The sequence below is a fragment of the Heptranchias perlo genome, chromosome 17 (assembly GCF_035084215.1).
Source record: "Heptranchias perlo isolate sHepPer1 chromosome 17, sHepPer1.hap1, whole genome shotgun sequence".
In the NCBI taxonomy this organism is placed as follows: Eukaryota; Metazoa; Chordata; class Chondrichthyes; order Hexanchiformes; family Hexanchidae; genus Heptranchias; species Heptranchias perlo.
Window position 1 is genome coordinate 8,845,607 of NC_090341.1, and position 27,531 is coordinate 8,873,137.

Below are 27,531 nucleotides of genomic sequence, written 5' to 3' on the forward strand. Positions count from 1 at the left end.
AGGCAGCGCATTCCAGATCATAACAACTCGCTGCGTAAAAAATATTCTCCTCATCTCCCCGCTGATTCTTTTGCCAAATACTGTGTCTTCTATCTGTGACCTCTGGTTATCTTCGGCATGGAATTTTTTATTTTGAACAAAATACGCTCTTCCCAGACTTCCCTTCCCTTTTAAGCATCGTACAGTGCCTTTTCCAACCTCGGGCCGGCTGTGACACTGCTCAGTGGTGACTGGAACACAGGACTGAACATAGGAACAGGAGGAGGCCATTCAGCCCCTCGACCTGTTCCGCCATTCAATTAGATCATAGCTGATCTGTATCTTAACTCCATCTACCCGCCTTGGTTCTGTAACCATTAATACCCTTGCCTAACAAAAATCGATCAATCTCAGTTTTGAAATTTTCAATTGACTCCCAGCCTCAACAGCTTTTTGGGGGAGAGAGTTCCAGATTTCCACTACCCTTTGTGTGAAGAAGTGTTTCCTGACATCACCCCTGAATGGCCTAGCTCTAATTTTAAGATTATGCCCCCTTGTTCTGGACTTCCCCACCTGCAGAAATAGTTTCTCTCTATCTACCCTATCAACTCCTTTAATCATCTTAAACACCTCAATTAGATCACCCCTTAATCTTCTATATTCAAGGGAATACAAGCCTAGTCTATGCAACCTGTCCTCATAATTTAACCCTTTTATCCCCGGTATCATTCTGGTGAATCTGCGCTGCAACCCCTCCAAGGCCAATATCTCCTTCCTGAGGTGCGGTGTCCAGAGCTGAACGCAGTGTCTCCAGATGGGGTCTAACCAAAGCTTTATATAAATGTAACATAACCTCCACCCCTTTGTTTTCCAGCTGCCTTGAGATAAAGGCCAACATTCCATTTGCTTTTTAATTATTTTTTTGTACCTGTTCACTAGTTTTTATTGATTCCTGTACTTGGACCCATAAATCTCTCTGCTCCTCCACAGTTGCTGGCTTCTCATCGTTTAGAAAATACTCTGATCGATCTTTCTTATGCCCAAAGTGGATGACCTTCCCGTCTGCCACAGTTTTGCCCACTCACTGAATCTATCAATATCCCTTTGCAACTTTCTGCTCCCATCTACACTATTTACTGTACCACCTAACTTGGTGTCATCAGCAAACTTGCATATATGGCAAGTCATTTATAAATATAGTAAAAAGCTGAGGTCCCAGTACAGATCCCTGGGAGACACCAGTAGTCACTTCCTGCCAATTTGAGTACATACCAATTATCCCTACTCTCTATCTCCTACCTCCTAACCAATTCCCTACCCATGTCAAAAGTTTGCCTCCAATTCCATGCGCGCTCATTTTTGTTAACAATCTCTTATGTGGAACCTTATCGAATGCCTTCAGGAAGTCCATATAAATAACATCCATATTCACTCCATTATCTATCACGTTAGTTACCACCTCAAAAAATTCAAGTAGGTTCGTTAGGCATGACTTGTCTATAATTGACTGCATGTAAGGTTTGATGTACAGCTCAAAAGTATGGTTGCCTAGTGGTTATAGTACTGGACTAACAACCCAGAGTTCAAATCTTACCATAGCAAGTTGTGAAATTGAATTTAATAAATCTAGTCATTTTTGTGGGCTTGCATGAGAAAAAAATAATCACAAAAGCTGCTGTATTGTCATTTAAAAACCCTGTCCTTCAGGGAAGGGAACCAGCCTTGTCATTGGTGTCGTCAGCAAACTTGGATATATGGCAAGTCATTTATAAATATAGTGAAAAGCTGAGGTCCCAGTACAGATCCCTGGGAGACACCAGTAGTCACTTCCTGCCAATTTGAGTACATACCAATTATCCCTACTCTCTATCTCCTACCTCCTAACCAATTCCCTACCCATGTCAATAGGTTGCCTCCAATTCCATGCGCGCTCATTTTGGTTAACAGTCTCTTATGTGGAACTTTCTCGAATACCTTCTGGAAGTCCATATAAGTAACATCCATAGGCCCTCCATTATCTATGTTAGTTTCTTCCTCAATTAATGTAACTAGGTACATTAGACATGATTTACCCTTTACAATTCCATGCTGGATCTCTCTGATCAGTTCATGTTTGTCCAAATGCTCAGTCACTCTGTCCCTAATAACAGATTGTAGTAACTTCCCCACAGCAGACGTTAAACTAGTAGGTCTATAATTTCCTCGTTTATCGCTCTGATCCTTATTAAAAAGTGGAGTGACTTTGGCACATTTCCAATCCAAGGGCACAATTCCTGAACCAAGAGAAGATCATGATTACAGTATCTATGATTTCCTCACCTGCTTCATTTAATACCCTGGGGTGGAAACCATCAGGTCCTGGAGATTGGTCTATCTCTAGTCTCATTATTTCCTCCATTATAATTTTTTTACTTATGTTAAATCTAGTAAGTTCTTCCCCTTGATTTATTTTTGGTTTTCCTCTTTCTCTGGTACTTTATCCTCAATGGCAAGTCTGCCATTTCCTGACTTTCAATTACAATGTCACCTGCGTCTGTCTTTAACGGGCCCACATTACTCTTGGCCGCCCTCCTTCTCTTAACATAGTTGTAAAAGCTTTTAGTGTTGTCCATCCTATCACTCACAAGTTTGTTCTCGTATTCCCTTTTTGCAGTTTTTACTACATTCTTTGTATCGCTTTGCTATTCTTTATATTTCTCCCAGTTTGATCACTGCCCACTTTTATCCGTTAATAGTTCTGCCCAGTCTACTTCTGCCTCATCCCTCCAAAGTCAGCCTTACTTAAATTTAAAACCTTAGTTTGTGACACATTTCTCTCAAACCTATTATCCAATTCAGTCACGTTATGGTCACTGTTAGCCCGGTGTTCCCTTACTGTTAGATTGCTGACTGATCCTGGCTCATTACTCATCACTAAATCTGAAACGGCCTGTTCTCTTCAAAAGCAAAATACTGCGGATGCTGGAAATCTGAAATAAAAACAGAAAATGCTGGAAGATGCAGTTCTGAGGAAATGTCTTCGACCTAAAACGTTAACTCTGTTGCTTTCTCCGCAGACGCTGCCTGACTTGCTGAGCTTCTCCAGCATTTTCTGGTTTTATTGGCCTGTTCAAGAGCGACTGGTGAAACGGTGTTATGACCATCGAACACTAGACGGCAGTGTTCCCCCATCTCTGAGCCCCGCAGCCACTCTGTCAGGTTTACTGAACGTGGTTCACCACATTCGAGTCAGACTATAAGGGGTAATGCTAGCAAATCACCACCCAGGGGCACATATCAAAAGCTCAGGAGCGTGCACCCTACGGATGGATGGAAAAATGATCCGGAGCGCGTGCTGGAATTCCGAACATGAGCTCCCGCTGGGTAACGCTCTGCATTGGGCGATTGAGTTTGTAAAATTAATCCTTTTTGTTTCTCAATCAGAGAATCCATGAGCTGACTAAACAATCACTGCAATCATTTCTACATTTGAATACTTATTGAATGCAGATCATTACTGACCGTAATCTCGGAGGGAGGAATCTTACTTCTTACCAATGCACAACTGTAAAGAAATAATTCATAATTCTCAACGAATATACGTTCCCTTGAGGATTAAAAGCTCCACGAGAAGTGTAGTCACTGTTGTAATGTAGGAAACGCGGCAGCCGATTTGCACAGAGCAAGGTCCCACAAACAGCAACGTGATAATGACCAGATCATCTGTTCTTGTGATGTTGGTTGAGGGATAAATATTGGTCAGCTAGCTAGAATAACCTATCCACATGACCTGAGTCTAATCTTTTCATTATTTTAAAGACCTCAGTTAAAAAGCCCCAGCTCTATCAGCCTCTTGTGGTAACTGAGGGCCTTTAAATTAGATATCAATTTATTGACCTGACTCTTTTTCACCCACCATGTGAGGGGACTAAAACTGGACACCGTATTCGAGATGAGACCTGACCAAGGCGTTGTACTGAGACAGAATATTATTTCTTGTGTATTTAATCTTCTCGGCAATACATCCTACACTTTATTCTCTTTCGTAATAAACTCATGGAACTGATCAAGGGCCTTCATTGATCCAAACACCATGACGTCTGGGCCCTTTTCCTGCTCAGCAGGCCTGAGCACACAACTCTCCTTGGCATTGCTCCTACCCAAGTACATATCGCTACATTTGTCTATATGAAAAGATGTCTGCCAGATATGGGTCTACTACTCCATTGTAGCCCCAGTCCTGGTCTCCATATTATAAAAAGGATATCGAGGCACTGGAGAAGGCGCAAAAATGATTCGCCACAAGGGTGAGACCAGAACCGAGAGGATATATTTATTGGGGAAGGCTGAACAGGCTGGGGCTCTTTTCTCTAGAAAAGAGAAGGCTGAGGGGTGACCTAATAGAGGTCTTTAAAATTATGAAGGGGTTTGATAGGGTAGATGTAGAGACGATGTTCCCACTTTATGGTGATGGGGGGGGGGGGCGGGGAGACCAAAACTAGGGGCCATAAATATAAGATAGTCACTAATAAATCCAAAAGGGGATTCAGGAGAAACTTCTTTACCCGGAGAGTGGTGAGAATGTGGAACTCACTACTACGAGGAGTAGCTGAGGCGAATAGCATAGATGCATTTAAGGGGAATGTAGATAAGTACGTGAGAGAGAAAGGAATAGAAGGGTAAACTGATAGGGTGAGATGAAGAGCGGGAGGGGTGCAAGGAGGCTTGTGTGGAGCATAAATGCCAGCATAGACCAGATGGGCCGAATGGCCTGTCTCTGTGCTGCAGACTTTATGTAATATTGAGATCTGTCTGCAATCTGTTTTTCTCATCTAAGGTTCTTCCACTTGCACAGATCTTTGTGTCGTCATTGAATTTGGGGACAGTTCCCCTGACGCCTTCATCCAGAACATAAGATTATAAAAAATAGGGGCAGGAGTAGGCCATCCGGCCCCTCGAGCCTACTCCGCCATTCAATAAGGTCATGGCTGATCTTCAACCTCAACTCCATTTTCCTGCCTGATCCCCATATCCCTTGATTCCCTTAGTGTCTAAAAGTGAAAGGAAGGTTGATGATGTGGCAACTTTATAGGCAAGGATTTTGATTTTCCGTGATTGCCAGACCAGATAAATGGTTTAAATATGTAACCAACATGTTAGGATATAACGCCCTTCACGCTGTGAATTGTTGCTCGTTGGCCAATAACTCGAGGCATCATTCAATTCAGCAGAATACACCAGTGACCGAAAATGTATTGAGCACATGAGTGGGAGACACTGGTCAAATCAAAGCCTTTAGCTATCTGTTTTATAGATATCAAATAGTTTACAATAATCTGTCTCCAACATCTGTCTGTGATTAGACTTTTAATGTGTTCTCACTGGTGGAGACATTCCACACTGGGGAGGTCAAGAGACAATGACGTCCTGTGATAGTCTGTAAAGATTTACTTCATGGCCTGGCTGTTTCCCCTTTCAGTTTTCTGTCCTATTTTGAACAGCATCAAACGGATGCAGATTTGATGCTACGGCCAACTTAAAGTCTGTGGGGAGAAAAAAGATTTGTAATTCTGTAGCACCTTCCATGTCCCTGGGACATTTACACTCAATGAATTACTCTGGAAGTTTAGTCATTTATGTTTAGTAGACAAATACGGTAGCCAATTTGTGCGCAGCAAGGCCCCCACGAACAACAGTTAATGTGTGTGTTTTGACAGGAACATTCAAGCCATTCAGCCCCTCGAGTCTGCTCCGCCGTTCAACTAAATCATTGTTGATCTGTACCTCAACTGCATTTACCCACCTTAGCTCCATATCCCTCGATATCCTTGCCTAACAAAAATCTAGCGATCTCAGTCTTGATAGCTCCAATTGACCCCCAGCATCCACAGCCTTTTGGGGGAGAGATTTCCAGATTTCTACCATCCTTTGTGTGATTTCCCTCCTAAACGGCCTTGCTCTAATTTTAAGATTATGTCCCCTTGTTCTTGGTTCCTTCATCAGAGGAAATAGTTTCTCTATATCTGCTCTATCGAATCCTTATAACATTGTAAACATCTCGATCAGGTCACCCCTCAATCTCCGATACTAAAGGGAATACAAGCCAAGTTTATGCAACCTGTCCTCATAATTTAACCCTCTAAGCTCCGCTATTATTCTGGTGAATCTGCGCAATATAAGAACATAAGAAATAGGAGCAGGAGTAGGCCATACGACCCCTCAAACCTGCTCCGCCATGCAATAAGATCATGACTCCACTTTCCCGCTCAATCCTCATATCCTTTGATTTCTCTAGAATCCAAAAATCTATCAATCTCAGTCTTGAATATACTCAACGACTCAGCATCCATAGCCCTCAAGGGTAGACAGTTTGGAAGGTTCCCTCTGAGTGAAGAAATTCCTCCTCATCTCAGTCTTAAATGGCTGACCCCTTATCCTGAGACTATGCCCCCTAGTTCTAGACTCTCCAGCCAGGGGGAACAACCTCTCAGCATCTACCCTGTCAAGCCTCCTCAGAATCTTACATGTTTCATTGAGATCACCTCTCATTCTTCTAAACTCCAGAGAGTATATGCCCATTCTACTCAATCTCTCCTCATAGGATAACCCTCCAACATATCCTTCTTGAGGTGACCAAAACTGAACCCAGTACTCCAGATGGGGTCTGATCAAGGCTCTATACAACTGAAGAATAACCTCCTCCCCTTAATCCAGCCCCCTTGAAATAAAGACCAACATCCCATTAGCCCTTTTGATTGATAGCATTGGATGAGGGATGAATGTTGACCAGGACATGGGGAGAATTCCCTGCTCTTCTTTGGGGGAACACAGGGATCTTTTATAACCATTTGCAAAGACAGACAGGGCCACAGTTTAACATCTTATCCAATATTCAGCACCTCTGACAATACAATGCTCCTTCAGTACTGCCCCCAAGTAGTCTGCGCTCCTCCAATTCTGGCCTCTTGCGCATCCCCGATTTTCTTCGTTCCACCACTGGCGGCCGTGCCTTCAGCTTCCTAGGCCCCAAGCTGTGGAATTGTGGAATTCCCTCCCTAAACCTCTCCACCTCTCCACCTCTCTCTCCTCCTTTACGACACTCCTTAAAACCTACCTCTTTGACCAAGCTTTTGGTCACCTGTCCTAACATCTCTTTGCGGCTCGGTGCCAAATTTTGTTTGATTATCGCTCCTGTGAAGCACCCTGGGTCGTTTCACCACGTTAAAGGCGCCGTATAAATACAAGTTGGTGTTGCTGAAATGTGGTGGTTGGTGCCCATTGCACTGAAACATATCGGACACCGACTCCCCATATTATCTGGCATGAAGCAGCGCCTCAATGTGACCGGGCAACACATGGTGAGCTGGGAGCCTGCACCTCAGTGGTGCACTGGGCTCATTTAAGCCCCAGAACCTATGCTAATTAGGGCTGCTCACCCATAAATATATCTGGGGAGCCTGAGTGTGTTCTGGGGCCTCCCTCCTGTTCCACTGTTGGGGCCCCAAAAGACCGTTCCTTCTCATTTTTCCTACCCACCCCACCTTTGCTGAACAAGTCCGATCTGCTTTAGGCACTTATAACCCTTTATGTGATGCTGGCTCCTGAGATCCTGCCCCATGACTCCCATTGGCAGGCAAAACTGTAATCGAACAATGGACGGCCTTTAAAGAGGTGATGGTTCAGGTACAGCCTAGATACATTCCCACGAGGGGGAAAGGTAGGGCGACCAAAGCCAGAGCTCCCTGGATGACGAAAGAGATAGAGAGTAAGATGAAGCAGAAAAGGGGGCGTATGACAGATGTCAGGTTGATAATACAAGTGAGAACCAGGTTGAATATAGAAAGTTCAGAGAGGAAGTGAAAAAGGAAATAAGAGGGGCAAAGAGAGAGTATGAGAATAGACTGGCGGCCAACATAAAAGGGAATTTAAAAGTCTTCTATACACATATAAATAGTAAACGGGTAGTAAGAGGAGGGGTGGGGCCGATTAGGGACCAAAAAGGAGATCTACACATGGAGGCAGAGGGCATGGCTGAGGTTCTAAATGAGTACTTTGCATCTGTCTTTACCAAGGAATAAGATGCTGCCAAAGCCACAGTAAAAGGGGAAGTAGTTGAGATACTGAATGGGCTAAAAATTGATAAAGAGTAGGTACTAGAAAGGCTGGCTGTACTTAAACTAGATAGGTCACCAGGTCCGGATGGGATATATCCTAGGTTGCTGAGGGAAGCAAGGGTGGAAATTACAGAGGTGCTGGCCATAATCTCGCAATCCTCCTTAGATATGGGGTGGTGCCAGAGGACTGGAGAATTGCAAATGTTACGCCCTAGTTCAAAAAAGGGTGTATGGATAAACCCAGCAACTACAGGCCAGTCAGTTTAACCTCGGTGGTGGGGAAGCTTTTAGAAATGATAATCCGGAACAAAATTAATAGTCACTTGGACAAGTGTGGATTAATAAAGGAAAAGCCAGCACGGACTGTTAAAGGCAAATCATGTTTAACTAACTTGATTGAGTTTTTTAATGAGGTAACAGGGAGGGTTGATGAGGCCAATGCCATCGATGTTATGTATATGGGCTCCCAAAAGGCGTTTGATAAGGTGCCACGTAATAGGCTTGTCAGCAAAATTGAAGCCCATGGAATAAAAGGGGAAGTGGCAGCATGGATACGAAATTGGCTAAGTGACAGGAAACAGGGAGTAGTGGTGAATGGTTGTTTTTTGGACAGGAGGAAGGTGTACAGTGGTGTTCCCCAGGGGTCGGTATTAGGACCACTGCTTTTTTTGATATATATTAATGACTTGGACCTGGGTGTACAGGGCACAACTTCAAAATTTGCAAATGACACAAAACTTGGGAATGTAGTAAACATTAAGGAGGAAAGTGATAGACTTTAGGAGGACATAGACAGGCTGTTGGAATCGGCAGATACATGGCAGACGATATTTAATGCAGGGATCTGCCTTGGGGCCTCAATTATTCACAATATTTATTAACGACTTAGATGAAGGCATAGAAAGTCTCATATCTAAGTTTGCTGATGACACAAAGGTTGGTGGCATTGTAAGCAGTGTAGATGAAAACATAAAATTACAAAGCGATATTGATAGATTAGGTGAATGGGCAAAACTGTGGCAAATGGAATTCAATGTAGACAAATGTGAGGTCATCCACTTTGGATCAAAAAAGGATAGAGCAGGGTACTTTCTAAATGGTAAAAAGTTAAAAACAGTGGATGTCCAAAGGGACCTAGGGGTTCAGGTACATGGATCATTGAAGTGTCATGAACAGGTGCAGAAAATAATCAGTAAGGCTAATGGAATGCTGGCCTTTATATCTAGAGGACTAGAGTACAAGGGGGCAGAAGTTATGCTGCAGCTATACAAAACCCTGGTTAGACCGCACCTGGAGTACTGTGATCAGTTCTGGGCACCGCACCTTCGGAAGGACATATTGGCCTTGGAGGGAGTGCAGCGTAGGTTTACTAGAATGATACCCGGACTTCAAGGGTTAAGTTACGAGGAGAGATTACACAAATTGGGGTTGTATTTTCTGGAGTTTCGAAGGTTAAGGGGTGATCTGATCGAAGTTTATAAGATATTAAGGGGAACAGATGGGGTGGATAGAGAGAAACTATTTCCACTGGTTGGGGATTCTAGGAGTAGGGGGCACAGTCTAAAAATTAGAGCCAGACCTTTCAGGAGTGAGATTAGAAAACATTTCTACACACAAAGGGTGGTAGAAGTTTGGAACTCTCTTCCGCAAATGGCAATTGATATTAGCTCAGTTGCTAAATTTAAATCAGAGATAGATAGTTTTTTGGCAACCAAAGGTATTAAGGGATATGGGCCAAAGGCGGGTATATAGAGTTAGATCACAGATCAGCCATGATCTTATCAAATGGCGGAGCAAGCATGAGGGGCTGAATGGCCTACTCCTGTTCCTATGTTCCTATGAAATGCGAAGTGATATGTTTTAGCAGGAAAAATGAAGAGAGGCAATATAAACTAGATGGTACAATTCTAAAAGGGGTGCAGGAACAGAGAGACCTGGGGGTATATGTGCACAAATTGTTGAAGGTGGCAGGACAGGTTGAAAAATGGTTAAAAAAGCATCCGGGATCCTGGGCTTTATAAATAAAGTACAAAAGCAAGGAAGTTATGTTGAACCTTTATAAAACACTGGCTCGGCCACAACTGGAGTATTGTAACCAATTCTGAGCATCACACTTTAGGAAGGATGTGAAGGTCTTAGAGAGGGTGCAGAAAAGATTTACTAGAATGGTTCCAGGGATGAGGGACTTCAGTTACGTGGATAGACTGGAGAAGCTGGGGTTGTTCTCCTTCAAGCAGAGAAAGTTGAGAGGAGATTTGATAAAAGTATTCAAAATCATGAACGGTTTAGATAAAGTAAATAAAGAGAAACTGTTGCCATTGGCGGAAGGGCTGGTAACCAGAGGACACAGATTTAAGGTGATCGGCAAAAGAACCAAAGGCGACATGGGGGAAAACTTTTTTACGCAGGGAGTAGTTATGATCTGGAATGCATTACCTGAAAAGGTGGTGGAAGCAGATTCAATCATGGCTCTCAAAAAGGAATTGGATAAATATTTGAAGAGGAAAAAATTTGCAGGGCTACAGGGAAAGAGCGGGAGAATGGATTGCTCTCATTAAGAGCCAGCACAGGCTCGATGAGCTGAATGGCCTCCTTCTGTGCTGTAACCATTCTATGATTCAATGATTACGTCATGCATGATGCACAGGGATCGGCAGTCATTGTACGTCAGTGATGGAGGAGTGAGACTTGGTGCAGGATAAGATTTGCGCAGCAGAGTTTTGGATGAGCTGAAGTTTAGGGAGGGTGGAGGATGAGAGACTGGCCAGGGGAGCATTGGAATAGTCGAGTCTGGAGATGACAAAAAGCACGGACGAGGGAATCAACAGCAGATGTGCTGAGGAAGTGGCGGAGGCAGGTAATGTTACGGAGGTGGAACTAAGCACTCTGTGATAGAGACGATTAGGAGAGGGAGATGGAGTCAGAAGCTGAGCTCGCCGAGGTTGCGAACAGTCTGGTTCAACCTGAGACAGTGGCCGGGGAGGTGGATGGAATCGGTGGTCAGGGAACAGAGTCTGTGGCGGGGACTCAACAGTGTTCTGGAGTGTGGTAAAATGAAGTCGTAATGACATGTCGAAATTTTTCAACTGTCATTAAAAGTCTGCCAAGAATTTGTGCAACAGAAAAAGTGTTACTGGTATCTGATAAATGAGTAAGATGATATAATAAGTTTGGAACAAAGGAGGAGGAGCCATCCCTTTCTCCATCTGACAGGCTCATTGGGCTGTAGTAGGTACACACCCTTATTCAAAAGAAAAATTACTTGTGCTCGCAATAGGCTGGTGCCATAACTTGCAAATGATGCAATTTATCTGAGTCTCATATTAGATGAGTCTCGGCTAATTAAAAGGAGGGGACGTGGTCTCATAGCTCTTGAGCTGTCAGTAATTCAAAGGTCGAGCCAATTTACAGTCGGCGTGTTTCAATTTGCCGTTTAATTAATGATCTTTCCTTGAGTCCCGATGGTGCCAGCAGTGTGGCAACTGCCTAGTTGTGGGAGTTTGAGTCCCATCTTCCTCTTTGATTCCCTGCCAGGGGAGGGCAGCCCTTTTTTTGGTACCACAACACGAGACCTTGGAATTATCTAGTGTCTAGGTTAAAGCTTAAGATGCAGTGTGACTGCTCGAGAGTTGCAGTTTCGTGGACGTGTAAGGAGCTAAGTCTTTGGTGGGCCGAACCTGCCGCCGTGTTGTAGAAGAGGCCAGCCTGGTCAGCCGACTTGGGAGGCCGACCGATTTTTTTTCTCTCCAGGGAATTGCTGCGGTCGTTCGCTGGAATGTGTGGAGTTCTTTTCTGCCAGGGGAGGTGGTGTTATTTAATTGAAATATTCTTTCCTTTCCTCTCTTTTCCAGAATGGGTTGCCTCAGGTTGATGGATGGCGTCCCACCAACAGCAGACGCTTTCCTTGTCTTTGACCGAGCGCCAATTCTTCATTTTTGAGTCTTTTCCACCATGGGAGGCATTGCAGCAACCCAATTCTGTCCACACATGCTTTCTGGAAGTCCATTTGGACAACGTCCATAGACACTCCCCTATCCACCATGTTAGTGACCGCCTCAGAAATCCTCGCTGATTCTCTTTGATCAGCTCATACATGTCTAATTGCTTAGTCACTCTGTCTCTCGATAGATTCCAGTGACTGCAGTTGAATTTTTTTGCCCTGCTGCAATACCTGTGCCAATGTTTTTTAACCTTCATTGTTATGTGATTTAATATCAGTTTTTTTTTAAATGGTAATGGATAAAATAACGTGACTTAAGATTGACAAATCTCCAGTTCTTGATGGTTTCCACTCCAGAGTAGGAACAGAAATAGGTGAGGAAATTGTAGATGCGTTAGTTATAATTTTCCAAAGTTCTCTAAATTCAGGAATAGTGTATTTTAGATTGGAAAATTGCAAACGTCACTCCATTATTTAAGGAGGGAGGGAGAAACCAGGTAACTACAGTCTTGTCAGTTTAACATCAGTTGTGGGGAAGTCACTGTAACCTATCGAGAGACAGAGTGGCTAAGCAATTAGACATGTATGAGCTGATCAAAGAGAGCCAGCGAGGATTTATGAGGAGGTCACCAGCATGGTGGATAGGGGAGTGTCTATGGATGTTGTCCAAATGGACTTCCAGAAGGCCGTTAATAAGATTCCGCACAAGTGTTTATTTGCAAAAATGAAAGCACACAGGATTGGAGGTGACCTTGTGACATGGAGGTAGGAGACCGAGAGTAGGAGTCGGAGGAACGTTTCCTGATTGGCGAGTGGTGTTCCCCGGGGTTCCGTACTAGGGCCTCAGTTTTTTCACCATTTTTATTAATGACTTGGATGAAGAAAGAGTTGTATATCCAAGTTTGCAGGTAACGCTAAGTTAGGAGGCACATGAAGTTGTGTACCTGGGAGCAGGAAGTTACAAAGGGACGTGGACAGACTAAGTGAGAAGGCAGAACTATGGCAGATGGAATTCAATGTGGGGAAGTGTGAGGTCATCCACTTTGGATCCGAGAAAGAGAAATCGGAATATTTTCTTCATGGTGAGAGAATAGAAGCTTGGGAGCAGCAAAGGGGTTTAGGTGTCCATGTACACAAATCACTAAAAACTAATGCACAGGTACAAAAAGTAATCAAAAGGCTAATCATAGAATCATAGAAAGTTAACAGCACAGAAGGAGGCCATTCGGCCCATCGAGTCCGTGCCGGCTCTATGCAAGATCAATCCAGCGAGTTCCCATTCCCCCACCCTATCCCCGCAGCCCAGCAAATTTTTTTCCTTTCAAGTACTTATCCGGTTCCTTTTTGAAGGCCATGATTGAATCTGCCTCCACCACCCCCTCGGGCAGTGTATTCCAGATCCTAACCACTCGCTGTGTAAAAAAGTTTTTCCTCATGTCACCTTTGGTTCTTTTGCCAATCACCTTAAATCTATGTCCAATGGTTTTTGACCCTTCTGCCAATGGGAACAGTTTCTCTCTATCTACTCTCTCTAGACCCTGCACGATTTTGATCACCTCTATCAAATCTCCTTGCAACCTTCTCTGTTCCAAGGAGAACAACCCCAGCTTCTCCAGTCAATCCACATAATTAAAGTCCCTCATGCCTGGAATCATTCTAGTAAATCTTTTCTACACCCTCTCTAAGGCCTTCACATCTTTCCTAAAGTGCGGTGCCCAGAACAGGACACAATACTCCAGTTGTGGCCGAACCAGTGTTTTATAAAGGTTCATCATGACTTCCATACTTTTGTACTCTGTGCCTCTATTTATGAAGTGGAGATGCCGGTGATGGACTGGGGTTGACAAATGTAAGGAATCTTACAACACCAGGTTATAGTCCAACTGTTTTATTTTCAAATAAAACAGTTGGACTATAACCTGGTGTTGTAAGATTCCTTCTATTTATGAAGCCCAGGACCCTATATGTTTTTTTAACCGCTTTCTCAACCTGCCCTACCACCTTCAATGATTTGTGCACATATGCCCCCAGATCTCTCTGTTCCTGTCCCACTTTTAGAGTTGTGTTGTCTTGTTTATATTGTGGAGATGCCGGTGATGGGCTGGGGTTGACAATTGTAAACAATTTTACAACACCAAGTTATAGTCCAGCAATTTTATTTTAAATTCACAAGCTTTCGGAGGCTTCCTCCTTCCTCAGGTAAATGTTCAGGAGCTCCTCGAAGCCTACGCATTTATACATATAGAACAATACATGGTGTTTACAGAATGCCCCTGCAACTGCCCGTTGCCAAGGCAATCACCGTGTTCAGACAGAGAGGTGTCACCTGCAGAACCCCCGAATACACATTCAACAAAAAAACAAACAGGAAAAAAAACAGAGAGAGGCAGAAACATCCGGAAGGCAGAGAAAGCCAGCAAATGACCCATTATATTAAAAACAGATAACATTTGTTCGCTGGTGGGGTAACGTGTAGCGTGACATGAACCCAAGATCCCGGACAACCAGGAACACTACAGACGGTTACCCGCAGATCCGACCAAAGAACACACCCACCAGCTCAACAAACTGATCAAGACCTTCAATCCAGACCTTCAAAGCATCCTACGCACTCTCATCCCACGTAATCCCCGCGTGGGAGACTTCTACTGCCTCCCAAAGATACACAAAGCCAACACACCCGGACGTCCCATCGTATCAGGCAACGGAACCCTGTGTGAGAACCTCTCTGGATACATCGAGGGCATCCTGAAACCCATCGTACAGGGAACCCCCAGCTTCTGTCGCGACACTACAGACTTCCTACAAAAACTCAGTACCCACGGACCAGTTGAACCAGGAACACTTCTCACCACGATGGATGTCTCAGCACTATACACCAGTATCCCCCACGATGACGGCATCGCTGCGACAGCATCAATACTCAACACCAACAACAGCCAATCTCCGGAAGCCATCCTACAACTCATCCGCTTCATCCTGGATCACAATGTCTTCACCTTCGATAACCAGTTCTTTACCCAAACACACGGAACAGCCATGGGGACCAAATTCGCACCCCAATACGCCAACATTTTCATGCACAAGTTCGAGCAGGACTTCTTCACTGCACAAGACCTCCAACCAACACTATACACCAGATACATCGACGACATTTTCTTTCTATGGACCCACGGCAAGGAATCACTAAAGAGACTACACGATAACATCAACAAGTTCCATCCCACCATCAAGCTCACCATGGACTACTCCTCAGAATCAGTTTCTTTCTTGGACACACGAATCTCCATCAAAGACGGGCACCTCAGCACCTCACTCTACCGCAAGCCCACGGACAACCTCACGATGCTCCACTTTTCCAGCTTCCACCCTAACCACGTCAAAGAGGCCATCCCCTATGGACAGGCCCTGCGAATACACAGGGTCTGCTCAGACGAGGAGGAACGCGATGGACACCTACAGACGCTGAAAGACGCCCTAGTAAGAACGGGATATGACGCTCGACTCATCGATCGACAGTTCCGACGGGCCACAGCAAAAAATCGCATAGACCTCCTCAGGAGACTAACACGGGACGCAACCAACAGAGTACCCTTTGTCGTCCAGTACTTCCCCGGAGCGGAGAAACTACGCCATGTTCTCCGTAGCCTTCAACATGTCATCAATGAGGACAAACACCTCGCTATGGCCATCCCCACACCTCCACTACTCGCCTTTAAACAGCCACCCAACCTCAAACAGACCATCGTTCGCAGCAAATTACCTAGCTTTCAAGAGAACAGCGTCCACGACACCACACAACCCTGCCACGGTAACCTCTGCAAGACATGCCAGATCATCGACACAGATACCACCATCACACGAGAGGACACCACCCACCAGGTGCATGGTTCATACTCCTGTGACTCGGCCAACGTTGTCTACCTCATACGTTGCAGGAAAGGATGCCCCAGAGCATGGTACATTGGCGAGACCATGCAGACGCTGCGACAACGGATGAACGGACACCGCGCAACAATCGCCAAACAGGAGGGTTCCCTCCCAGTCGGGGAACACTTCAGCAGTCATGGACATTCATCCACCGACCTTCGGGTAAGCGTACTCCAAGGCGGCCTTCGAGACACACGACAACGCAAAATCGTCGAGCAGAAATTGATAGCCAAGTTCCGCACCCATGAGGACGGCCTCAACCGGGATCTTGGGTTCATGTCACGCTACACGTTACCCCACCAGCGAACAAATGTTATCTGTTTTTAATATAATGGGTCATTTGCTGGCTTTCTCTGCCTTCCGGATGTTTCTGCCTCTCTCTGTTTTTTTTCCTGTTTGTTTTTTTGTTGAATGTGTATTCGGGGGTTCTGCAGGTGACACCTCTCTGTCTGAACACGGTGATTGCCTTGGCAACGGGCAGTTGCAGGGGCATTCTGTAAACACCATGTATTGTTCTATATGTATAAATGCGTAGGCTTCGAGGAGCTCCTGAACATTTACCTGAGGAAGGAGGAAGCCTCCGAAAGCTTGTGAATTTAAAATAAAATTGCTGGACTATAACTTGGTGTTGTAAAATTGTTTACACTTGTTTATATTGCCTCTCTTCATTCTTCCTGCCAAAATCACTTAGCATTTGTCTGCATTAAATTTTATCTGCCACATGTCTGCCCATGCCAGGGTGGAATGTTGGCCTTTATCTCAAGTGGGTTGGAATACAAAAATGGAGAAGTGTGCTTCAGTTGTACAGAGCTTTGGTCAGACTCCACCTGGAGCATTGCATTCAGCTTTGGGCACCAAACCTGCAGAACGATATATTGGCCTTGGAGGGGATACGGTGCAGATTCACCAGAATGATACTGGGGCTTAAAGGGTTAAATTATGAGGACAGGTTGCATAAACTTGCCTTGAATTCAGAAGGTTGAGGGGTGATCTAGTTGAAGTGTTTAAAATGATAAAGGGATTCGACAGGGTGTATACAGAGAAACTATTCCCTCTAGTGGGGGAAATCCAGAACAAGGGGGCATAATCTTAAGACGAGAGCTAGGCCATTTCGGAAAGAAATCAGTAAGCACTTTTTCACACATCACACAGTGGGAATCTATAACTCTTCCCCAAAAAGCTGTTGCTGCTGGGGGTCAATTGAAATTTTCAAGACTGAGATTGAATGATTTTTATTAGGTTAAGGGTATCACGGGTTATAGAACAAAGACGGGCAAATGGGGTTGAGGTGCAGATCAGCCAAGATCTGGATGAATGGCGGAACAGGCTCGAGGGGCTGAATGGCCTACTCCTGTTCCTATTATTTATAATATCTTGTGTCCGTGGATATGATCGACAACATAATGATGCTCTGCTTCTGCTTTGGAACTTAGCAAACTGGGCTTGCAAGCCAGTATTAAAAATCAAACCAATAAAAAAATCACAAGGCACGGACTGGTGTTCTCCTCAGTCGATCTCTGTGTTGCCCAATACATTAACCACAAGCCACATGTGACCAATTGGGACTGTATATATGGCTAATTGCATTTCCGATTAGCAAATAAAAAAAATTAGTAATAGACATCGTCATTGGACACGTGATCCCAATATCCATTTTCGCACGGCGTATACATGTGAACTTTAACCTTTTTGAGCCTTTATTGGTAAAATGGTAAGAGGAAAAGCAGAGCGAGCCAGTGTTTCTTGATCGTTTATTTCCTTAGTTACTGAATGGGGCTATCTCTGTAACCTCCTCCAGCCCTACAACCCTCCGAGATCTCTGCATAGCCCTCACCCCTCCCTATCTCTGTAACCTCCTCCAGCCCTACAACCCTCCGAGATCTCTGCATAGCCCTCACCCCTCCCTATCTCTGTAACCTCCTCCAGCCCTACAACCCTCTGAGATCTCTGCATGGCCCTCACCCTTCCCTATCTCTGTAACCTCCTCCAGCCCTACAACCCTCCGAGATCTCTGCATGGCCCTCACCCCTCCCTATCTCTGTAACCTCCTCCAGCCCTACAACCCTCTGAGATCTCTGCATGGCCCTCACCCTTCCCTATCTCTGTAACCTCCTCCAGCCCTACAACCCTCCAAGATCTCTGCATGGCCCTCACCCCTCCCTATCTCTGTAACCTCCTCCAGCCCTACAACCCTCTGAGATCTCTGCATGGCCCTCACCCTTCCCTATCTCTGTAACCTCCTCCAGCCCTACAACCTTCCGAGATCTCTGCATGGCCCTCACCCCTCCCTACCTCTGTAACCTCCTCCATCCCTACAACCCTCCGAGATCTCTGCATGGCCCTCACCCCTCCCTACCTCTGTAGCCTCCACCAGCCCTACAACCCTCTGAGATCTCTGCATGGCCCTCACCCCTCCCTATCTCTGTATCCTCCTCCAGCCTACGACCCTCCGAGATCTCTGCACGGTCCTCATCCCTCCCTACCTCTGTAACCTCCTCCAGCCCTACTACCCTCCGAGATCTCTGCACTCCCCTATTCTGCCTCTCATGCATCCCCGATTTTAATCGCCCTACAATTGGCGGCCGTGCCTTCAGCCGCCTAGGCCCTAAGCTCCGGCATTCCCTCCCTAAATCTCTCCACCTCTCTACTTCTCTCTCCTCTTTTGTGACGCTCCTTAAAACCTACCTCTTTGTCCTGTCCTAATATCTCCTTATGTGGATCTGTGTCAAATTTTGTTTGATAACGCATCTATGAAGCGACTTGGGACGTTTCACTACATTGAAGGTGCTATATAAATGCAAGTTATTGTTGTTAATAGTGATATAATGTGTATCCTTGTAAACATTTCTGCTCTTTACTTCCACCTCTGGCGCACTGCCAATCTATGACCCTACCTCACTCCTCCACTGCTGAAATCCTCATCCATACCTTTGTCACCTCAATCCTCGACCTCCACCTTGTGGCCCTCGGCAGATTCACCTTGCGTCAAGTGCAACCCACCCAGAACTTTATTGCGCAAAGCCCTGCGGTCTCCTCACCCTGCCCTCACCAACCTGCTTTGGCTCATTGTCCTCCACAATGCTCTTCACATCTGTCAGTAAGCTGACTCTACCCCTACCTGCGCCATTCTCTCCATGTCACTCTGATGACTCAGGTCTGCTGTGCACTCCACCCTCCCCTTCCTTCCGCTCGATCATTGGCGGGAGCCCCTGCACTAGATTCCCTCTTCCTGAACCTCTCCGCCTCGCTTAATATCTCTGCAGCCTCAAAAGCCTCTCAAACTTTGGTCACTCCCTCCTAATTCCTCTCTTGATTCCTGCTTGTTGCTCAGCCTCTCCCTGTGAAGACCCTTGGGGATGGTTTGTTATGTGAAAGGCACTTATGTGTATATTTTCAGTCCCCTTTTTAAAAACACAGAAGGAAACAAAGCAAAACTCAATGGGATGTGCTTAAAGTAAAATTGCTTCAATTGTACATCCCACACACAGCAACAGAACAGATGTCAATGCTGGTTGGGGAATGACTGATAGATTTGTGCTATTATTCATCATTTGGACATGTCCTTATTTTACATATAAAGTCCCTTCATTCCCCTTTTAATAATATAGAACATTAAAGAGGTCGGTAGCCTGACTGAAGTTGGAAGAATACCCGTGGACAAGTTCCATTGGCTGGAAGGGACCAGATGAGGTGACGCATCCAACTGGCCCATCTCCATCCAGCTGCTGTTATAATGAGCAGACTTGCTTCCCGCTCCTGGCTACCTATCCCAGCGGATCCGTATAACTAAAAAGCCCAGTGCTGGCTTCACACAATCCACTCAGTACTTGGTCACGTTGAGTTCCAGGATCAGAATCCGGCAGGTTGCCAGTGTCTGGCTGGGGGATATGGGCAATATGGAGCCGGCACATAAGGACAACATTTAAACACACCTCCACTCCTTTAGTAATTCCAATTCCGTGCCTCGCACGGTACGGGGCGATTCGACACTGCGAATCAATCTTGGAGTGGGGTGGGCACAAAACCACTCAAGATATGATCTCCCAGTCTATAACATCACAAGTGACAAGGGTTGCCAATTCTGGTTGGACATATTCCTGGAGGTTTCACCACATGACCTCCCTCCCTGCCTTTTTTTCTCCTATATCCAATATTTTTATAACTAATAGATGAAGAAAATAAAAATGCAATTTTTTTTTAATGCCCCTATGAATTTCCTACTGGGTTGGTCGTAGCAGTGTCCAGGAAATTAATCTTTAATTCCCGGAGACTCCAGGACAATCCTGGAGGGTTGGCAACCATACAAGTGACCCCATGATAAACTCTATCCCAGTAACTCTGTCTGCCGTGTCCATTATTCTGTATGTTTACGACAGGGAGACTGGTACCAGCAGTCCTTTAGATCGTCTTAACCCTTGGCATTAGTCAGTATAAATGAGCTGTTGAACTGAACTGTTTAGATGATCAGGGGATGGCCAATTAGCAGGTTCGTTCCCAAATTGAAGTGAGGCCTGTGAGGCGATCTGGGGGTGTGATTGGTATCAAGACTCCAGGACGTCTCTACACAAGAACAATGCCACCTTCCTCCCGCCGCTCCCCCCCGGCACACACACGCACACTAACACGCACGCAAGCACATTTACACACGCACACAAACGCATGTTGTGCGCACACGCTTGTGCACACTTACAAATACACGCACAGCTTGGGTAAGGCTTCTCTCAGCAGCTGTGAGCAATTCAACTCGGGCGTAATGAACTGCAGATGGTCCTGAAAGGTGTTGTCTTTTCAATATGTTCACTGTGAATAATTCCTAACCATAAAACACAACTGGACCTGCTTACAACTTAGTAATAAAGCCCCACTATTGCTATTCCATGCTTTCCAGGGCATGTTTAAACTTGTGGTTAAGTATTTCCCCCTGGCCCAATTTTCCCCTTTCCTCCCGTGCAGCATTGGCTCATGCCGGGGTACAGTTCCACAGGCAGCATCTACTCTCCGGTGACTTACCCAAGCCGCCATTCTTCACGTGTGAATGAGCATTGGCTGGATGATTGTCTGTGGCGGGGGGGCAGCAATAACAACTTGACTATATCATAGCAAAATATCCCAAAGCACCTCACAGTTGGAGGTCGGATTAGAAGGGGGCACGAGGTAAGTTGGCCAAGGAAGGCACTGTCGAAGGGTTAGGTTATGAGTAGGATCTTGAAGTTGGGGAGAGATGTAGCAAGACCGTGGAGGTGGGGGGGTGGGGGGATTCAGAGTGTAGGGGTTAGGTGCAGAAGGCTCTTCCTTCAACAGTGGAGCAGAAGGAGGAATCATAGATGCACCTGATCTTGTCCTCCCTAATATCCACTCACAAGCACTTTTTAGTAAGAGTCATTGACTAACAGTCAGGAGAAGGAACGCTCATTTTGTACCCCTCCCCCTCCCTAGCCTAGAGACGCTGAGGCCAATTCTAGAGACCTTACCTCTGTGGGCAGCTAACCAGGGCTTGAAGCTGGGGCCTCCTGATCTGTATGGCTCACTACCACACTGGACAGTGCATTTACCAATGGACAGTGCATTTACCAAAGGGGGGAAAAAAATTATATGTTTTTTAAAATTCTCTCTCTCCCATTTTGAGTTTCTTTCTGCCTGCCTGTGTAATAGACACAATGTATATCTAGTGTACTGGGACGTGCTGTTCTCTGTGACTGGCCTGTTTGAATAACAACGACACCTTTTGATTGGTGTGATGCTGTCCCAACATAGTATAAGATATGCGATTTGAGAACCTTTTCATTCATTCATCTGACGAAGGAGATAATCTCCGAAAGCTTGTGATTTTAAAATAAATTTGTTGGACTATAACCTGGTGTTGTAAGATTCCTTACATTTACCAATGGAGCCATCGGCAGAATCAGGTTACATTTTGTTTTGGGTAATAAATTGGAAAGGTACAAGGGGGAGATATTTATAGTTACACACTGGGACACTTCAGTAGAAAACTAATCAGAAGCTGGCCCCGCCCTCTTATAATTCCACCAAAAATTAATTTTTCCATATTTGATGCAGTAAAGCAGAAGATCTCAGTGGTATTTTCTAAATGTGGAAAATTGAATGAATCAATGAGACCCTCACAATTGACAAAGCTACAGGCTGTACAAAGGCAACACAAGGCTCGTTCTCAGAAGAGGGAAGGTGCGAAGACAATTTTGATTTAAGGGCCCCGAGTTTTCGCTGGTCCTGCTCCGCTACCTGACTCACATCCCTCTTCTGGTGGGGGGGGGGGTTCAGAGGCATTGAAACTTTTCGAGTGCCTGCCACGGGGGGAGTGAGGGGAGGAATCTCACTGCGGTGCCTTGCTGGAGCGTTAGTGGGCCTGCAATCTGCCTGAAGATTTTTTTTAAAAAGCGACCTGTTTTTAAACCTCAGTTAATTACTCTGCCATCGATTGCAGTAGGCCTGGTGGCTTTTGAAACCCCTCCCTCCAAAACGAGGCCCTTAGCAACGCTGGATATCAGGGAGGCAGAGGCCACTCTGTGAAGGCCCACTGCCACCTTCTTGGGGAAACTAAGCATTGGACAATGAATATAGTCTTGCCTGCATCATCCATATCCCCAGGACATTTAAAACAAATATTCAACAATCCCATGCTCCCAGCTGGTCGAATGGAGTGCAGGTTGGGAGGGGGCTACAGCACTGCAGCATTGACTCTCCAACCCAGGGCCTCTGCCGGCAGTGCAGGAAATGACCCTTTTTTAACTACTTCTTCACACAGATGAATGCGTGGAACTGATTGCCCAGGGAGACAGTGGAGGTGGATAGTGTCAGCAATTGAAGAGAGAGCTGGTTAGGTGGTTTGGCAGGGAAGGTGATTGATTGTACGAGGGAGACAGCAGTGTGTGGTATTTGTTTGGACTGTCTCCTCAGCCCTGCACATCCCGATGCTCCTGTTAGGGGGTCACTGCAAATATTTGTTTTCTTTTTTTTTTCTTTTCCTCATTGGCTGGGATATTCTGCTTCAGTGCTCCCGGGAGCAGTATGCCGGGATATTCTGCACCCTTATCCCTTGATTTTCCGTCCATTTCAAGTAATGGTTGGAAAATTACAGGCTAGCACTGCACAGTTTGCCAATATGTGCTCCCAGCAGGTGCCAGGAGTTCAGAAGTGTAAAATCCCAGCCCTTATTTGCTCCCTTTCTTTATGGCTCCCACCACCATGGCCTATTCCATGTCCAGTAAGGAGGGCAGATAACCTGCTGCCAGTCTCTGTAGCTCTGTGAGTCTGTGAGTCCCTTGCTCGTCTCTGCTCAACACTTTCACTGATGGTGTGGCCTTCAACCCAAAGCTACCCCTGATATTGGAGTGACTGTTACTGTAAATTAATGTAACTTTTGACTATTGCATCAGTCGACAATGTACAAACCAACTGGCCCAGGGAGATTATGAAATGTGAAATTATCTACTTTGGTAGGAAGAATAGAAAAACAGAATATTTTTTAAAAGGTGAGAGTCTAAGAAATGTTGGTATTCAGAGGGATTTGGATGTCCTTGCACATAAATCACAGAAAATTAACATGCAGGTATAGCAAGCAATTAGGAAGGCGAATGGTATGTTAGCCTTTATTGCAAGGAGGTTAGAATATAAGAGTAAGGAAGACTTGCTGCAATTATACAGGGGTCTGGTGAGAACACACCTTGAGTATTGTGTACAGTTTTGGTCTCCTTCCCTAAGGAAGGATATACTTGCCTTAGAGGGGGTGCAACGAAGGTTCACTGGATTGAGTCCTGGGATGAGAGGATTGTCCTATGAGGAGAGATTGAGTAGAATGGGCCTATATTCTCTGGAGTTTAGAAGAATGAGAGGTGATCTCACTGAAATGTATAAAATTCTTAGCGGACTTGACAGGGTAGATGCTGAGAGGCTGTTTCCCCTGGCAGGAGAGTCTAGAACTAGGGGCCATAGTCTCAGGATAAGGGGTCGGCCATTTAGGACCGAGATGAGGAAAATTTTTTCACTCAGAGGGTTGTGAATCTTTGGAATTCTCTACCCCAGAGGGCTGTGGATGCTCAGTCGTTGAGTATATTCAAGACTGAGATTAATAGATTTTTGGATATTAAGGGAATCAAGGGATATGGGGATAGGACGGGAAAGTGGAGTTGAGGTAGAAGATCAGCCATGATCTTATTGAATGGCAGAGCAGGATCGAGGGGCCGTATGGCCTACTCCTGCTCCTATTTCTTATGTCCTTATGTTCTTTTGAGATGGGAATTGCTCTGGAATTGCCAGCAGTCAAAGTATTAAATGCCCTATGAAAAAATAGAACCATCACTCTGATCCAGACATTTTGACATGAGCCAGTTTATTGTACTCCAATGCATGTGTTGATATGGCCACATGCACAGCAGATGTAGAAGTGTTGAAAACTGAAGTTCAATCAAATGGGAATTGATACACTGGCCAGAATTCTCTTTGCATACGTGTCAAAAATTCTGCAGGATTTACTGGTGATATTTCAGATTTCTACTTTTTGTTATTGGTGATGAGGGATGGTCAGCACTGGTTAATGGGATGTTTTCCCATTTCAGGCACCCAGTGCCAGTATCAAAATCCCACAAGCTCCCACGACTCTACCTCAATAGTCCTAACTTCAGAAGAGAGCTCTTATTGCACCAGTCTGACTATTTTGAATTTCCCACGATTGCTGTCCCAAGGTCTCTCTGAGAGACATTGCCAGTGTAATGCCAAATTACTTTGTGCGTAGGCCCAAGCCCATTAGAAATCGAGTTGTGACCTTACAAACTCACTTCGCATAGGACCCTTCAACAGCTAAAAGACGAGGACACTTTTATCTCAGCAGTCTGGGCTCTATTCAAATCCAGGTCCCGCTGAAAGAAAGAAAGATTTGCAATTATAAAGCGCCTTTCACGACCTTTACTGCCAGTGAAGTACTTTTGAAGTGTAGTGTTGGAAACACGGCAGCCAATTTGTGCACAGCAAGGTCCCACAAATAGCAATGAAATAAATGTCTAGATAAGCCGTTTTTAGTGATGTTGGTTGAGGGATAAATATTGGCCAGGACCCTGGGAAAATTCACCTGCTCTTTTTCGAATGGTGCCCTAGTTTGCATCCACCTGAGAAGGCAGACAGGACCTCGGTTTAACATCTCATCCAAAAGACGGCACCCCTCAGTGCTGCACCGAGAGGCCAGCCTAGATTTTGTGCTCAAGTCTCCAGAGTGGAGCTTGGACCCATGACTTTCTGAATCAGAGGTGAGAGTGCTGCCCACTGAGCCAAGCTTGACACCTGATCTATAATATTACACCTGAACAATTGTAAACAATTTTACAACACCAAGTTATAGTCCAACGATTTTATTTGAAATTTACAAGCTTTCGGAGGCTTCCTCCTTCCTCAGGTACATTTACCTGAGGAAGGAGGAAGCCTCCGAAAGCTTGTAAATTTCAAATAAAATCATTGGACTATAACTTGGTGTTGTAAAATTGTTTACAATTGTCAACCCCAGTCCATCACCGGCATCTCCACATCACACCTGAACAGGCAGACAAGGGCCTTTGATTTAACCTCTCATCCAAAGATATTTTTTAATAAAACATAAAAGAGCACGATTCATTTCGCCACCATTCAATCACCATTCTTGTCTGTTTAATTTGATTAGTATAATATACTAATTGATCTCCCCATGGTGTTGCACATAGGGAATCTAGACTGAGTGTAATACTGGGTGAAGCAGGGTTAGCGGGTGAGGGATAATTGGACCAGGGCCACAGACAGAATTCAGTCCCCTTTTTAAAGTTATGTCTCCTGTCCTTATTTTTATATATTATTGTGAAGGGGTTTGAAAGGGTAGACGTTGAGGAGGTGTTTCCACTTGTGGGGAATTCAAAACTAGGGGTCATAAGTATGAGATAGACACTAATAAATCTAATAAGGAATTCAGGAGAAACTTCTTCACCCAAAGAGTGGTAAGAATGTGGAACACGCTACCACAAGGAGTAGTTGAGGCAAATAGCATAGATGGATTTAAGGGGAAGCTAGATAAACACTCGAGGGAGAAAGGAATAGAAGGATATGCTGATCGGGTTAGATGAAGAGGGATGGGAGGAGGCTCGTGTGGAGCATAAATGGTCGGAGCTGGGGAGAAGAGAGCCAGTCGGAGCTGGGGAGAGGAGAGATGGTTGGAGCTGGGGAGAAGAGAGCCAGTCGGAGCTGGGGAGAGGAGAGATGGTCGGAGTTGGGCAGAGGAGAGATGGTCGGAGCTGGGGAGAGGAGAGATGGTCGGAGCTGGGGAGAGGAGAGATGGTCGGAGCTGGGAGAGGAGAGATGGTCGGAGCTGGGAGAGGAGAGATGGTCGGAGATGGGGAGAGGAGAGATGGTCGGAGCTGGGGAGAGGAGAGATGGTCGGAGCTGGGGAGAGGAGAGATGGTCGGAGCTGGGGAGAGGAGAGATGGTCGGAGCTGGGGAGAGGAGAGATGGTCGGAGCTGGGGAGAGGAGAGATGGTCGGAGCTGGGGAGAGGAGAGATGGTCGGAGCTGGGAGAGGAGAGATGGTCGGAGATGGGGAGAGGAGAGATGGTCGGAGATGGGGACAGGAGAGATGGTCGGAGCTGGGGAGAGGAGAGATGGTCGGAGCTGGGGAGAGGAGAGCCGGTCGGAGATGAGGAACGGTGAGTCGGGGAGTTTATCTACAGTACAGGTTGAGGAGGTGGGAGGTGCTAAACTGAGACATGGCAGCACCACCCTTGGTGGGAGAATGTAATTACAGCATGACAAGTTAACAGGCAGTTTCCATCCAGTTTCAAGGGAGATGGAAGAATTTACAATGGAAAGATTGACACAAAAGTGTGACAACAGGAAGTAAAATTTTGTAAAAAGGAAGTGTGCACATGCAAAGGATTGTTATTATATTATAGATATTTCTTCTTCAGTAGCTAGTGACATCATTTGGAGACAAATTTGTTTGGAGGAATTTAGGAGACACAGACTGAGGGACCTGAGTAAACATATTCACAGTGGAATGATGATTGTTAACGCATCCCCCAGTGTAGCAGCTGTATCACTAATCATAGTCTGACAGCGCTATCTTTATTCCCAGTATAACAGCTGCATCTCTATCTCTAGTCCAACAGCTATATTGATATCTCCAGTCTAACAGCTGTATCGCTAGCCCTGGTGGAACAGCTGCATCGCTAGCCCCAGTGGAACAGCTGTATCACTAGCCCTGGTGAAACAGCTCTATCGCTAGCCCCAGTGGAACAGCTGTATCACTAGCCCTGGTGGAACAGCTGTATTGCATCCCACAGTGGAACAGCTGTATTGCTAGCCTGGGTGGAACAGCCGTAGCATTCCCTAGGTGAACTCAATCCCCTGCCATTGTTGAGTACATAATCTGTGTGTTCCTGAAGTCGACATCCATTGTGGAAACTTGGCTATCTCCGTAACAGCCAAAATGTTTGTACCTGTGCAGCTTTAACTGTTGTGAGCAGAGAAGCAGAAGTGGGCAGTGTCTAACCCTAACCCTAACCCTAACCCTAATGCACATTTACACCGAGGAGTTGTATGGACCATTAGTCTGGTTGATTGG